This window comes from Macrotis lagotis, chromosome 4 (assembly GCF_037893015.1).
Source record: "Macrotis lagotis isolate mMagLag1 chromosome 4, bilby.v1.9.chrom.fasta, whole genome shotgun sequence".
Taxonomy (NCBI): Eukaryota; Metazoa; Chordata; class Mammalia; order Peramelemorphia; family Peramelidae; genus Macrotis; species Macrotis lagotis.
The window spans coordinates 17,457,341-17,469,459 of NC_133661.1; the positions used below are offsets into that span (position 1 = coordinate 17,457,341).

The window sequence follows — 12,119 nt, forward strand, 5'->3', positions numbered from 1 at the left end:
AGTCATTTGCAGAATCTAGGTGGCACACTGGATAAAGAAGAAGCCCTGGAGGCAGGAGGATCTGAGTTCAAATTTGGCCCCAGACACTTAAAAATTACCTTGCTGTATGACTCTGGGCAAATTACTTAACCACATTGCCTTGCAAAAGCCTAAATAAACAAGCAAACAAACAAAGGAATGAATGAATGGATGGATAAAGAAACAGGCTATTCCCCAATTGACAAATAGTCACAGGATATGCAAAGACAATTTGTGGATGAGGAAATCAAAGCTAAGCATTGTCATATGAAAAATTGGTCTAACTCTTTACTGATTGGAGAAATGAAAATTAAGTACTCTGAGGTACCACCTCACACCTCTGAGATTAGCCAATAGGACCAGAAAGGACAATGATCAATGTTGGAAATGATATGGGAAATTTGGGACACTAATGCATTTTTGGTGGAGCTGTGAATTCATCTAAACTTTCTAGAGAGCATTTTAGAATTATGCCCAAAGGGCAATAAAAATGTGCATAGCTTTGATCTAGCAATGCCACTACTGGGTTTATACCCTGAAGAGATCATGAAAAAAGATAAAAATATCACTTGTACAAAAATAATCACAGCAGCTCTGTTTGTGGTAATAAAGAATTGGAAATTGAGTGAAAGTCTATCAATCAGGGAATCGCTGAAAAAATTGTGGCATATATACATTATGGAACACAATTAGGCTGGATGGGATTTCAGAGAAGCCTGGAAGGATTGGCATGAACTGATGCCGAGTGAGATGAACAGAGCCAGAGGACTATTGTACACCCTAACGGCAACATGTGGGTGATGATCAACCTTAATGGACTTGCTCATTCCATCAGTGCAATAAAAAGGGACAATTTTAGGTTATCTGTGGTAGAGAATACCATTTGTATTCAGAGAAAGAATTGTGAAGTTTAAACAAAGACCATTACCTTTAATTAAAAAATGTCTTATGTATTAACATAATTTTTCTATCTCTAATATTTTATTTTTTCCTCGAGGATATGATTTCTCTCTCAACACATTCAATTTTGATCAATGTATAGCATGGAAACGTGAAGATTATCAGACCACCTTCTGTGGCGAGGCAGGAGGAGGGAAGGGAGGGTGGGGGGAAAATGTGTAAAATTCAAAACTTTACCAAAAAATGATAGATAGAAACTACTATTGTATATAATTGAAAGTCAAATAAAATACTAAATCGTTATTAAAGTTTTTTTTTTTTTTTTTTTTGCAAGGCAAATGGGGTGAAGTGGCTTGCCCAAGGTCACACAGCTACGTAATTATTAAGTGTCTGAGGCCGGATTTGAACTCAGGTACTCCTGACTTCAGGGCCGGTGCTCTTTCCAATGTGCCACCTAGCTACCCCTAAAATATTAAATCTTAAACAAAAAAACTTCCATCAAAGATAAATAGACTTGTTATCTCGTTATGGGGGCAGCTAGGTGGCGCAGTAGATAGAGCACCCGCCCTGGAGTCAGGAGTACCTGTGTTCAAATCCAGCCTCAGACACTTAAAAATTACCTAGCTGTGTGGCCTTGGGCAAGCCACTTTACCCCATTTGCCTTGCAAAAAAGAAAAAAACTTAAAAAAATAAAAAAACAATTTAAAAAATTACTTGTTACATTGTGAAAAACACCTATTCTTTGTATTACTTCTAATCCTCAAATTTGCCCAGAGAGATTTGTTTTGAACTTTTTTTTTTACTTATAAATAATGCATTCAATAGGTGCTTAATTAATGCTTGTTGGTTTGAGGGAAGGTAGATTTTGAAGAAAGGAAGAAAATGGTGGGAGGATAGGTCTTGATCCTGACTTATTACATACAAATGCCTAAGGAGACATAAAAGAGAACCCCAATAAAGAAGGAGTGTTCTCAGGGCAACTAGGTATCTTGAGAGCAGTTAGCTGGCTCAGTGGATACATTGCTGAGCCTGGAGTTAAGGAGATTTATCGGTTCAAATCTGGTCTCAGACACATACAAGCTGTGTGATCTTAAGCAACTGACTTAAAACGTGTTTGCTTCAGATCACTCATCTGTAAAATGAGTTGGAAGTGGCAAACTACTTCAGTGTTTGTCAAGAAAACACTCGAGTGGGGTCACAAAGAATTGGACACAACTTAATGATATCCACATTCTAAAGACAGAATCTCCACTTGACAATATGTCTATGAATGGTTTTCCCTCTTGTTTCAGCCTGAGTGAGCCTTGTAAAATATTTAGCATAATATAAGTCATTCCTGTCCACTTGGACTTAATATCTCAGTGAGACATGGGATATTTCCAAACAACATAGTATTCTTTATAATAAGGTCCAGTGTCATCATGATGAAAAAATAAAACTAAAAAAAATGAAAAAAATAGTGTTTATTTAACATAAAATAGTACATTTGTATCCTTTTGAGTGGAAGATACTTCAATTTTTAGCAGCTGAGAAAAGAGCAACTAACTTTATGTCCATTTAAAAATATGCTGTAATTTTTTTAAAGTCATTAGGTAAAACAAAGAAGATATTTCAGAGAGTTATGGGAAAGGACTTCCTGAGAAATAAGGAATAACATTTGTGGATAATATAATCAGATTCCTTACCTTTGTCATTAGAGAAGTGAGACAAAAACAAAATATGGAGATCTGTAATATTGTTGAGTTTGATTTCTCATAGCAGATTTAAAATTTTTTATTATTGGAGAATTAATTTTAAAAATGTAATGAATTATTTCATTCCCACACATTGTAAAGGCTCAAAATGTGATATAAATTATATATGTTAAACCATGCAAAACATATTGACATATTAGCCATGTTGAAAGAAAACAAGAAACAAATTAGGTTGAGAAAAAGGAAGAAAAATGAAATAAAAATATATGCTTAATAACATCTTCACATTCTTTGAATTCTTCCAATGCATCTGGATAGCTTTTGTAATCATAATGGATCTTTGTATTGCTCAGGATGGCTAAATCATCTTACAATATTGCTGTTAATATGTGTAATATCTCCCTGGTTCTGTTCCCTTCACTTTACATGAGTTCATGCCAGGTTTTCCAGGTTTTTCTGAAGTCTTCCTGCTTGTGATTTCTGTTAACATATTATTCCATCACAATATTATACCCAATAGATAGACGATGTCACAATTTTCTACTCTTTGCTATCATCAAGAGCATATTCCCATTTTGAGGACTTCTTCTTTGGGATACAGAACTAGCAGGAGTATTGATGGGTCAAAAGATCTGCATAGTCTTAAAGACTTTTGGACAAAGTTCCAAATTATATTCCATAATGGTTGGATTAATTCACAACTTCTCCAACTAAGCTTGTAACACCAGATTCCCTCCAACATTTGCCAGTTTTTATTTCTAGGTGTTAGATGGTAAGTCATAGTTGTTTCAATTTTCATTTCTCTAATAAATAGAGATTTAGAGCCTTGTACGTATGACTATAAACTTTATTTCTTCTTCTTAAAACTGTCAGATAATAAAATTGAGCAATTTTTTCAATTGAGAAAGGGATCATTATTTTAATGCACTTGATTCCATGCTCTAAATTTTTGAGAAATTAATTGTCATTGAAATTAAAGTATTTTTTTATCTACAGCTTCTTCATTCTCTTCTAATATTGTCTGAATTTTTATGTGCAAAATATTTTTAATCTAATATAATGAACATTAATAATTTTACTATTTGTAATAATTTTTTCTCTATCAACTATTTGGTCATAAATTCTTACCTTATTTGTAAATCTCACAGTCAAAATTTTCTATGACCTCCTAAATTGCTTGGAGTATTTTTCTTTAAAAACCATGGGTCCAATTTTACCTTACCTTGTCAATTTTTTCCCCCAGCATTTTTGTCAAATATTGAGTTCTTTCCCCCAAAGCTCCTTTCTTCCTGTGTATTATGTACCTGATCATTTCCAATGATCTATCATTTTCTTTCTTAGACAGAATCAGATTGGTTTCAGGATTATTGCTTTTAATGTAGGCTTCACGTATTTTTTTACATCAATTCCCTTGATATTCTTGACCTTAATTGATATGGCACTGAATAAGTAAATTATAACTAATTTAATTTAGATAGAATTGTCATTTTAATTTTTTGACTTGGTTTACCCATAAACAATATTTTTCAGTAGCTTAGATCTGCTTTTTTTGTAAAAACAATATTTGTAATTGTGTTCATATATTGATTATAGAAATGCTAGCAATTTATGTGATTATATTTTATATCTTGCCTCTGCAAAGAATGTTAGATTCCTTTCTTTGCCTTTTGCAACGCCTTCATTTTCTTTTATTTGACTCATTGCTATAGCAAGAAGTTGAAGTAAAATACTGAACAACAGTAGTGATAATGGGCAAACTTGACTCACTTCTAATCTTACTGGGGAGACTTCTAGCTGATCCCTAATAAAGAAAATGCTTGTCAATGGTTTTAAATGAAATTTAAATTGATGATGATGGTGATATTTTCCTTCTTCTCAAAGAAGATCATAACCTTAGGGGAGGTGAAGCCATGGCAAATACATGACTTGGATTTGAGGGAGAGGCTGTGCTAAGTCACCAGTTTCATTTTCTTCTCCAGACTCATCTGAGTCCAGTGGCCAATATGATTAGAAATGGCTCTAGATGACAGACAATCAGGGTTATCTGAATTTCCCAATGTTACACACAGCTATTGTCAAGTGTCTGAGGCTGAATTTGAATTCTGGGCCTCCTGACTCTAAGGCCAATTGTCTATCCACTGTACTGCCAAATAAATCTATTTCTTAACATGCTTTCTATTGTTTTAATGATAGTTTTATTTTATCAAAAGCTATACCCTCATCTATTGAAATAATAATTGCTATCTTTATTATTGATATGACAGTTATACTGATAGCTTTCCTAATAATGAAACAGCCATCCATTCCATGTATAAATTCCCTTATGGTATGACCTTTCTGAAATATTGTCATAATCTCATTCTTAGTAATTATATAAATTTTTGCATCAATATTTAATAGAGAAATTGGAATACAGTTTTCATTTTTTGTCTGTGTTAATATTTCAGTCATAAAAGGGATTTAGAAAGATTACATATTGAATTATTTTTCCAAACAGCTTTTATGGTATTGGAATTAGTTGTTCCTTCAATTTTTCATAGAACTCACTTGAGAATCCTCCTGTTCCTGGAGATTTTTTTTCCTTAGGGAACTGACTTATGTTCCATTTTTTTATTCAAAAACTGAAACATATTTTATTTCATTTTTCAATTACATTCCTTGGTAGTTTGTCAATTTTCCTCCATTTGAAAATGTATAAGTTACACATTTTTCTGTCTCCCTCTCTTCTCTCCCCCCCATGATGGCAAACAGACTGATAAAGTTGTACATGTACATTTCTTTTTAACATATTCACATATCTGTCATTTTGTGTAAGAAGAATTGGCACTAATTAAGGGAAAAGGAAGCAAATCTTGAAATAGCATGGGAAAACCATAAGAGAAGTTTGAAAACAATGAATACAGTATATATTCAGATTCTGTAGTTTTTTGTTTGTTTGTTTGTTTGTTTTACTTTTATGTTTGCTTGTTTGTTTTTCCCCTGGATGTGGATAGCATTGACCATAACAGGAATCCCAGGGTTGTTCTTGATCTCTGAACTGCTTAGAGGATTTGTGTCTGTCATAGTTGATAGATTCACAATGCCATTGTTAATGTGTACAGTGATCTCTTAGTCTTACTTCCTTCACATATCATCAGTTCATGAAATTCTTTCCATGCATCTCTAAAGTTCAACCACTCATAGTTTTTTACAGTAAAAAGTACTCCATAATTTTCTTATACAATAACTTGTTCAGCTATTCATCCTCTCAATTTCTGATTTTTTGCCCCTGCAAAAAAAGAGATGCTATGAACATTTTTGAATATGTGAGAACATACCTATTTTTAATTATTTCTTTTGGATATATACCTAGTATTGCTTTTGCTGAGTCAATGGGTATGATCAGTTTTATTGCTCTTTGAGCATAGTTTCAGATGGTTCTCCAGAATGGTTGTATCAGTTACCAACTCCACCAATAGTGCATTAATATTCTAATTTTCCCATATCCTCCTCAACATTGATCATTTTCCTTTTTTTGTCATCTTAGCCAATCTGATAGATGTGAGGTGGTATCCCATAGTTGTCTTAATTTGCATTTCTCTAATCAATAAATGTTTGGAGCATTTTTCCACAAGATTATATATAGTTTTAATTTCTTTATTTGCAAACACATTTTTCATATCCTTTGATAATTTATCAACTGAGGAATAATTTGTGTTCTTATAAATTTCATTCAGTTCTCTTTTATATTTTCTCAGAAACACTAACTGTGAAAAATATTTCCTACCTTTCTGTTTTTCTTCTAATCCTGACTTCATTTCTTTTATTTGTGCAAATATTTTAATATAATAAAAATCATCCATTTTGCAATTTAGAATGTTCTTTATTTCTTGTTTGATCATACATTTTCCCCTTTCGATGGATCTGATAGAGTATTTCTTGAATTCTTAATTGGTCTTTGATATCATCCTTTATGTCTAAATTCTTTTGATGTTATTTTGGTATGGTTGTGAGACGTGGGTCTATGCCTAGTTTTTCCTATACTGTTCTCCAATGTTCCTAGCAGTTTTTGTTGAATAGGGAGTTCTTATACCAGAAACTAATATTTTTGAGTTTGTCAATTGATAAATTATCGAAGTCTTTTACCACTGTTTCCTTTTACAAGACAGTGATGTTAAGTGACTTGCCCAGGGTTACCAAGCTAGGTAATTATTATGTTTCTGAGGCTGGATTTGAACTCAGGTCCTCCTGACTCCAGGGCCAGTGTTCTATTCACTGTGCCACTTAGCTGCACCACCACAGTTTCTTTTGAGCCTTTTCTAATCCACTAATCTATTACTCTCTTTCTTAACCAGTACCAGTCATTTTTGATGGCTTCCATTTTATAAGATAGCTCATTTGCTTTTTCTTCTATAATTCCCTTGTATTCTTGACCTTTTGTTGTCCCAGAGGAATTTTATAATTTTTCTTTTCTATCTCTGTAAATTAATTTTTTTGGTGGTTTGATTGATATGGTATTGTATAAGTAATTTAATTTTGGTAGAATTATCATTTTTATTATATTAGTTTAGCCTAACCAAGGGTTATAGAATTTTTTCCAGTTGTTTAAGTCTGAATTATTTGTGTGAAAAGTATTTTATAATTGTGCTCAAATAGTTTCTTGGGAGGTAGATCCCCAAGAATTTCATATTATCTACAGTTGTACATGTAAGTGGAATTTCTTTTTTTCTCTCTTTTGCCCTTGGGCTTTGGTGTTTATAAATAGAAATACCGAATTATGTCAATTTATTATATATCTTGCTACTTTACTGAAATTGTTATTTGCTTCAAGTAGTTTATTAGTTGATTTTCTAGGGTTTCCTAAATATATCATTACATCAATGACAAACAGTGGCAATTCTACTTCCTCTGTACCAGTTCTAATTCCTTCAATTTCTTTTTCACCAAGCTAACATTGCTGATGATAATGGGTATCCTTATTTTGACCCCTGATATTTATGAAAATGCTCCTAATTTATGTCCATTGCATATAATGTTTTTTGTGGTTTTAGATACTGATTATCATTTTAAGGAAAACTCCATTTATTCCTATATGCCCTGGTGTTTTAATAAGAATGCCTGTTTTATTTTATCCAACTTTTCAGTATCTATTATGATAATCATATAATTTCTTTGGTTCTGTTATTGATATGGTTGATATCTTTCTTTCTCTTTTATTCATATAGATATTTAGAGATATAAATTTCCCCTAAAACTGCTGGGGCTGCATTCGATAAATTTTGGTATCATGTCATTTTCTTGGATGAAATGGTTTATTATATCTATTACTCATTTTTTGATCCTGTCAGTCTTTAAAAAAAATAGGCTATTTAGATTCCAATTTGTATTTAGTTTATCTTTCCATTTCCCTTTATGTAATTTTTATTGCATTGTGATCTAAAAATGCATATTTGATATTTCTGCCTTTGATTATAAGGAATTTATGCCCTAGTATATGGTCAATTTTGGTATAGATGGCATAAAATACAGAGAAAAATATAAATTCCTTTCTATTCATTTTTCTCAAGAGGTCTTACATATTTAAGTTTTCTAAGATTTATATTTACCTTCTTAACTTCCATCTTGCGTATTTTGTGGTTAGATTCATCAAATTCTCAGGGAGAGAGTCTGATATTCCTCTCTATTATAGTTTAGCTGCCTCCCTCTAATTCATTTGACTTCTAAGAATTTGGATGCTATACCACTTGTTGCTTATATATTTAATACTGATATAACTTCAAAGCCTATGGTGCCTTTTAAAGAAGATGTAGTTTCCTTTCTTATTCCTTTTAATGACATTCTATTTTCCTTTCCCTTTGTCTGAGATCAGGATTGCTACTCCTGAATTTTTGCTTCTGCTGAACCACAATATATTTTGATCCAACTTTTTTCCTTTTACCCTATGTCTTTCTCTCTACTTCCATTTTGTGGAAGAGTTGATCCCATTCACATTTACAGTTAAAATTAGTAAATCTGTATTTCCTCAATCTTGTATTTCTCCATTTACTCTTTTCTTTTTTCTTTCCTCTTATTTCTATTCACCTATATTTTGTTCCCTTGCCCTTTATTTTTTCTTTTATATTTTAACTTTAGCTTTCCTTTTCCTTCACTTTTTCCAGTCTCTTCTTTCCCTTTCTTTCCCTTTCTCCTCCCTATTTTTCTGAGGGGAGAGTATGTTATTTGGAAAGTATGTTATTCCCTCTTTGGGCCAAATCTGTTAAGAATATATTTTCTTCAGTGTTCATACCCTTCCATGTTCCCTTCCACTATAGTAGGTCTTTTTGCCTCTTCACATGGTATTATTTCTCCTCAAAAGCCTAGCCTTCTCCTAGTATAATCCTTCTTTTCTTATCTTTATTGTTTTAAGCCGGTCTTTTACCTACAACCCCTCTGTCAAAATATACTTCTTTTATCTTTCCTATTAGAAGTACCTTTTGCGGCGACTAGGTGGCGTGTGGATAGAATACTGGCCCTGGAGTCAGGAGTACTTGAGTTCAAATCCGGCTCCAGACACTTAATAATTACCTGTGTGGCCTTGGGCTAGCCACTTAACCTCATTGCCTTCCCAAAAAAATGTACCTTTCTAAAGTGCTGATTGATTGTTTGATTCATTAATTAGCAACACTGCCTAAAAGTCACTAAGCACTCTCCCCTCTTCTGTCCCATTGGAAATACGTTTCTAGAGAGCAATAAATCACATCAGATTATAGTCAGTTTCTACCACACCTTCTTTTCTAGTATCCTCCATGGATATGCAATCCTCTTGAGCCAAAATATCATGCAAAGTTGAACTATTTCATGATCTATTTATATTTCCCCCTGCCCCCAAGCACAATTCCTCTAGGTGTAGTCAGAGCATGAAATAAAGCAAAATTGTTTCATGATCTTTGCATGTCTAATCCCTCTAAATGTACCATCTCCCTTCATTCCTATAGTATTCTCATCACAGCATAACAACTCTAAAAGTATATCAGGTACACTCTCTCCCTTCTGTCCCTATAGAATTCTAAATATAATGCTACAACCCTAGCCAACCAAAGGTTCAGGTGCATTCTCTCCCGCTGTTCCTATAGTACTCAGATTATAGTACTGTACTATGACCCTTGCTAACTAAAATATGGAATAAGACAAGATTTTACTTCATGATCTATTTTTGTCCAACGCTTCTAAGTATGCTCTCACCCACTGTCCCAATTAAAGTATCTAGTAAAGTGAGATCAAGCAGTGACTTAATTATGTATAGACTCTCAAAGTACTCTCCCTCCCTCTGTCTCAATAGGAAATATCACCCTTATAATCAACATCATTTCATGTCTCATTTATATCCAAATCCCTTATGAACAATCCCTTCAATTATATTCAACCATAATTAGCTGATGTACTGACTAAGAGGCTCAACACTTTCAGGGTCATGCTATACCCATACCTTCTCTCTCAGCATGTTACTTTTAATTACCAAAGTGAGATATAATTCCCCAAAGTTACAAGTATCATGTTCTATTGTAGGAATGTATACAGTATGATGTTCTTGACTAGTATTTTTTTCCTCCTTTCCATTTGCCTTTTTATGCATTTTTTGAGTCTTGTGCTTGAAGATCAAATTTTCTGTTCAAATCTTTTCTTTTTATCAGAAAATTTTGGAAGACCTCTATTTTAATCAGGATATATATTTTCCCCTGAATTTGCTGAATTTATCAGGGTAGTTAATTCTTGGTGGTAATTCAATGATCTTTTTGCCCTTAAAAATCATATTCTATGGCCCCTCCCCTATCCTTTAATGTTGAGGTAAAGAAATCCTGTATAATTCTAATTGTGCTAACTCGGTATTTAAATTGGTTCTTTTTGACTGCTTGCCATATCTTTCCCCTAAGTTGAAAATTCTGAAATTTGGCTATGATGTTCCTTGATATGTTTGTTTTGTTTTATTCTTTCAAGGACTATTTTGTCTTCTTGATCGAGGATATTAGGGTTGTATTCATGATAACTTCCTAAAATATATTTTAATCTCTTTTGTTTATCTAGACTTTCTATTTCATAAATTGTCTCTCATGGATCCAATTCCCAGGGCTTTTTTTAATTTTTTTTCAAGGCAATGGGGTTAAGTGGCTTGCCCAAGGCCACATGGCTAGGTAATTGTTAAGTGTCTCAGGCCAAATCTGAACTCAGGTACTCCTGACTCCAAGGCCAGTGATCTATCCACTGTGCCACCTAGCTTCCCACTTTTATTTTTTTCTTAAAAAAGGTGATTTACATTTTATTCTATTTTTCAGCCCTTTGATATACTTTGATGTAATCTTGGTGTCTCATAAAATCATTAGTTTCCATTTGTCTAATTTTAATTTTTAGGATATCATTTTCTTCAGTGAGCTTTTGTGTTTCTTTTTCCAGTAGGTTAATTTTTCTTTTTAATAAGTTATTTTCCTTTTCCAATTAGTCAATTTTATTTTTTGATGAGTTACATTCTTTTTCAGTTGTTCATTTTTACTTTTAAAACAGTTGATTTCTTCAGTCAGTTTTTCATAATTCCCCTGCATATCTCTCATTTTTCTTTCATCTTTCTTCTTCCATTCTTCTGTATGATTTAAAATTGATTTTAGGCTCTTCTATGGCATTTTGTACTTGGGTCCAATTTATAAACTTCTTTGATATATGCCATCTAGGTAATTTATAACTGTAGTCTTCTTCTGAGATGGTTTATCAACCCTATCTGAATAGTAGCTTTCTATAATGAGTGCTCCATTTCCTTTTTTCCCCCCCCTCTCATTTTGATAGTTGAGCTCTGCTCCTAGGATACAGGGTGTATATACCTGTTTTTTTTTTTTTTCTGGGGTCAGGATCAGGTCCCTGATTTACTGCTTGCCAAAGTGTTGCATATGCAACCCAGGCATTGCCTATGCAAAGATTTGTTTTCTCCTTTTTGCCCAATCTTTGCTTTTTCACTGGTTTCCCCTCAAACCAGTTCTATCAGTTTCTCCAACATTCCCATGCTCAGATTTTGTTTGAGTTTGGGACCCTCACTGCTGGCTTGCTATTTAGTAGAGCCAGGACCTGGGTTGCTATCTAGTGGTTGGGAATTGAGTTGCAGTGTACCAATACCCAGGTCCGGTGCTGCACTGTGTCTAAAAACCTTCTGATAACTTTCCCACTCTCCCACCTAGGTGGGCTTTCTCCCCCTTTTCCACAAAAATGACAAACCTTCACTGAAAATTCTCCATGATATCTACATTGAAAATGTGTTTCCATCTTTTCTTTCTTTCGTGGAATCTGTAGCTTTAGTATCTGTGTAGAGACTTTATTTAAGAATGTGTAGGGAAAACCTCTGAGAGCATGCTAGTTTCACAACAGCATCTTGACTCTGCCCTGGAAGTCCATTGTGACTAAAGGAAATACTGCCCCTTAGTAATTCTGTTCCCTCTTGAACAAAATTATCCCTTTCCACGCTTGAATTATGACCCAGAAATGCAAGTAAGAAATAAGATTGCCAAAGTC

General features: G+C 33.4%; 1 long non-coding RNA gene across 1 annotated transcript in view; it reads left to right on the forward strand.

Moving 5' to 3' along the window:
• Positions 1-3,216: 3,216 nt before the first annotated feature.
• The window catches only part of LOC141522980 (uncharacterized), a 98,284-nt gene continuing 89,381 nt past the window's right edge, over positions 3,217-12,119 (forward strand). Inside the window, exon 1 of the long non-coding RNA XR_012478281.1 lies at positions 3,217-3,384. This is a non-coding gene — a long non-coding RNA (uncharacterized LOC141522980). The remainder of the gene's footprint in view (positions 3,385-12,119) is intronic.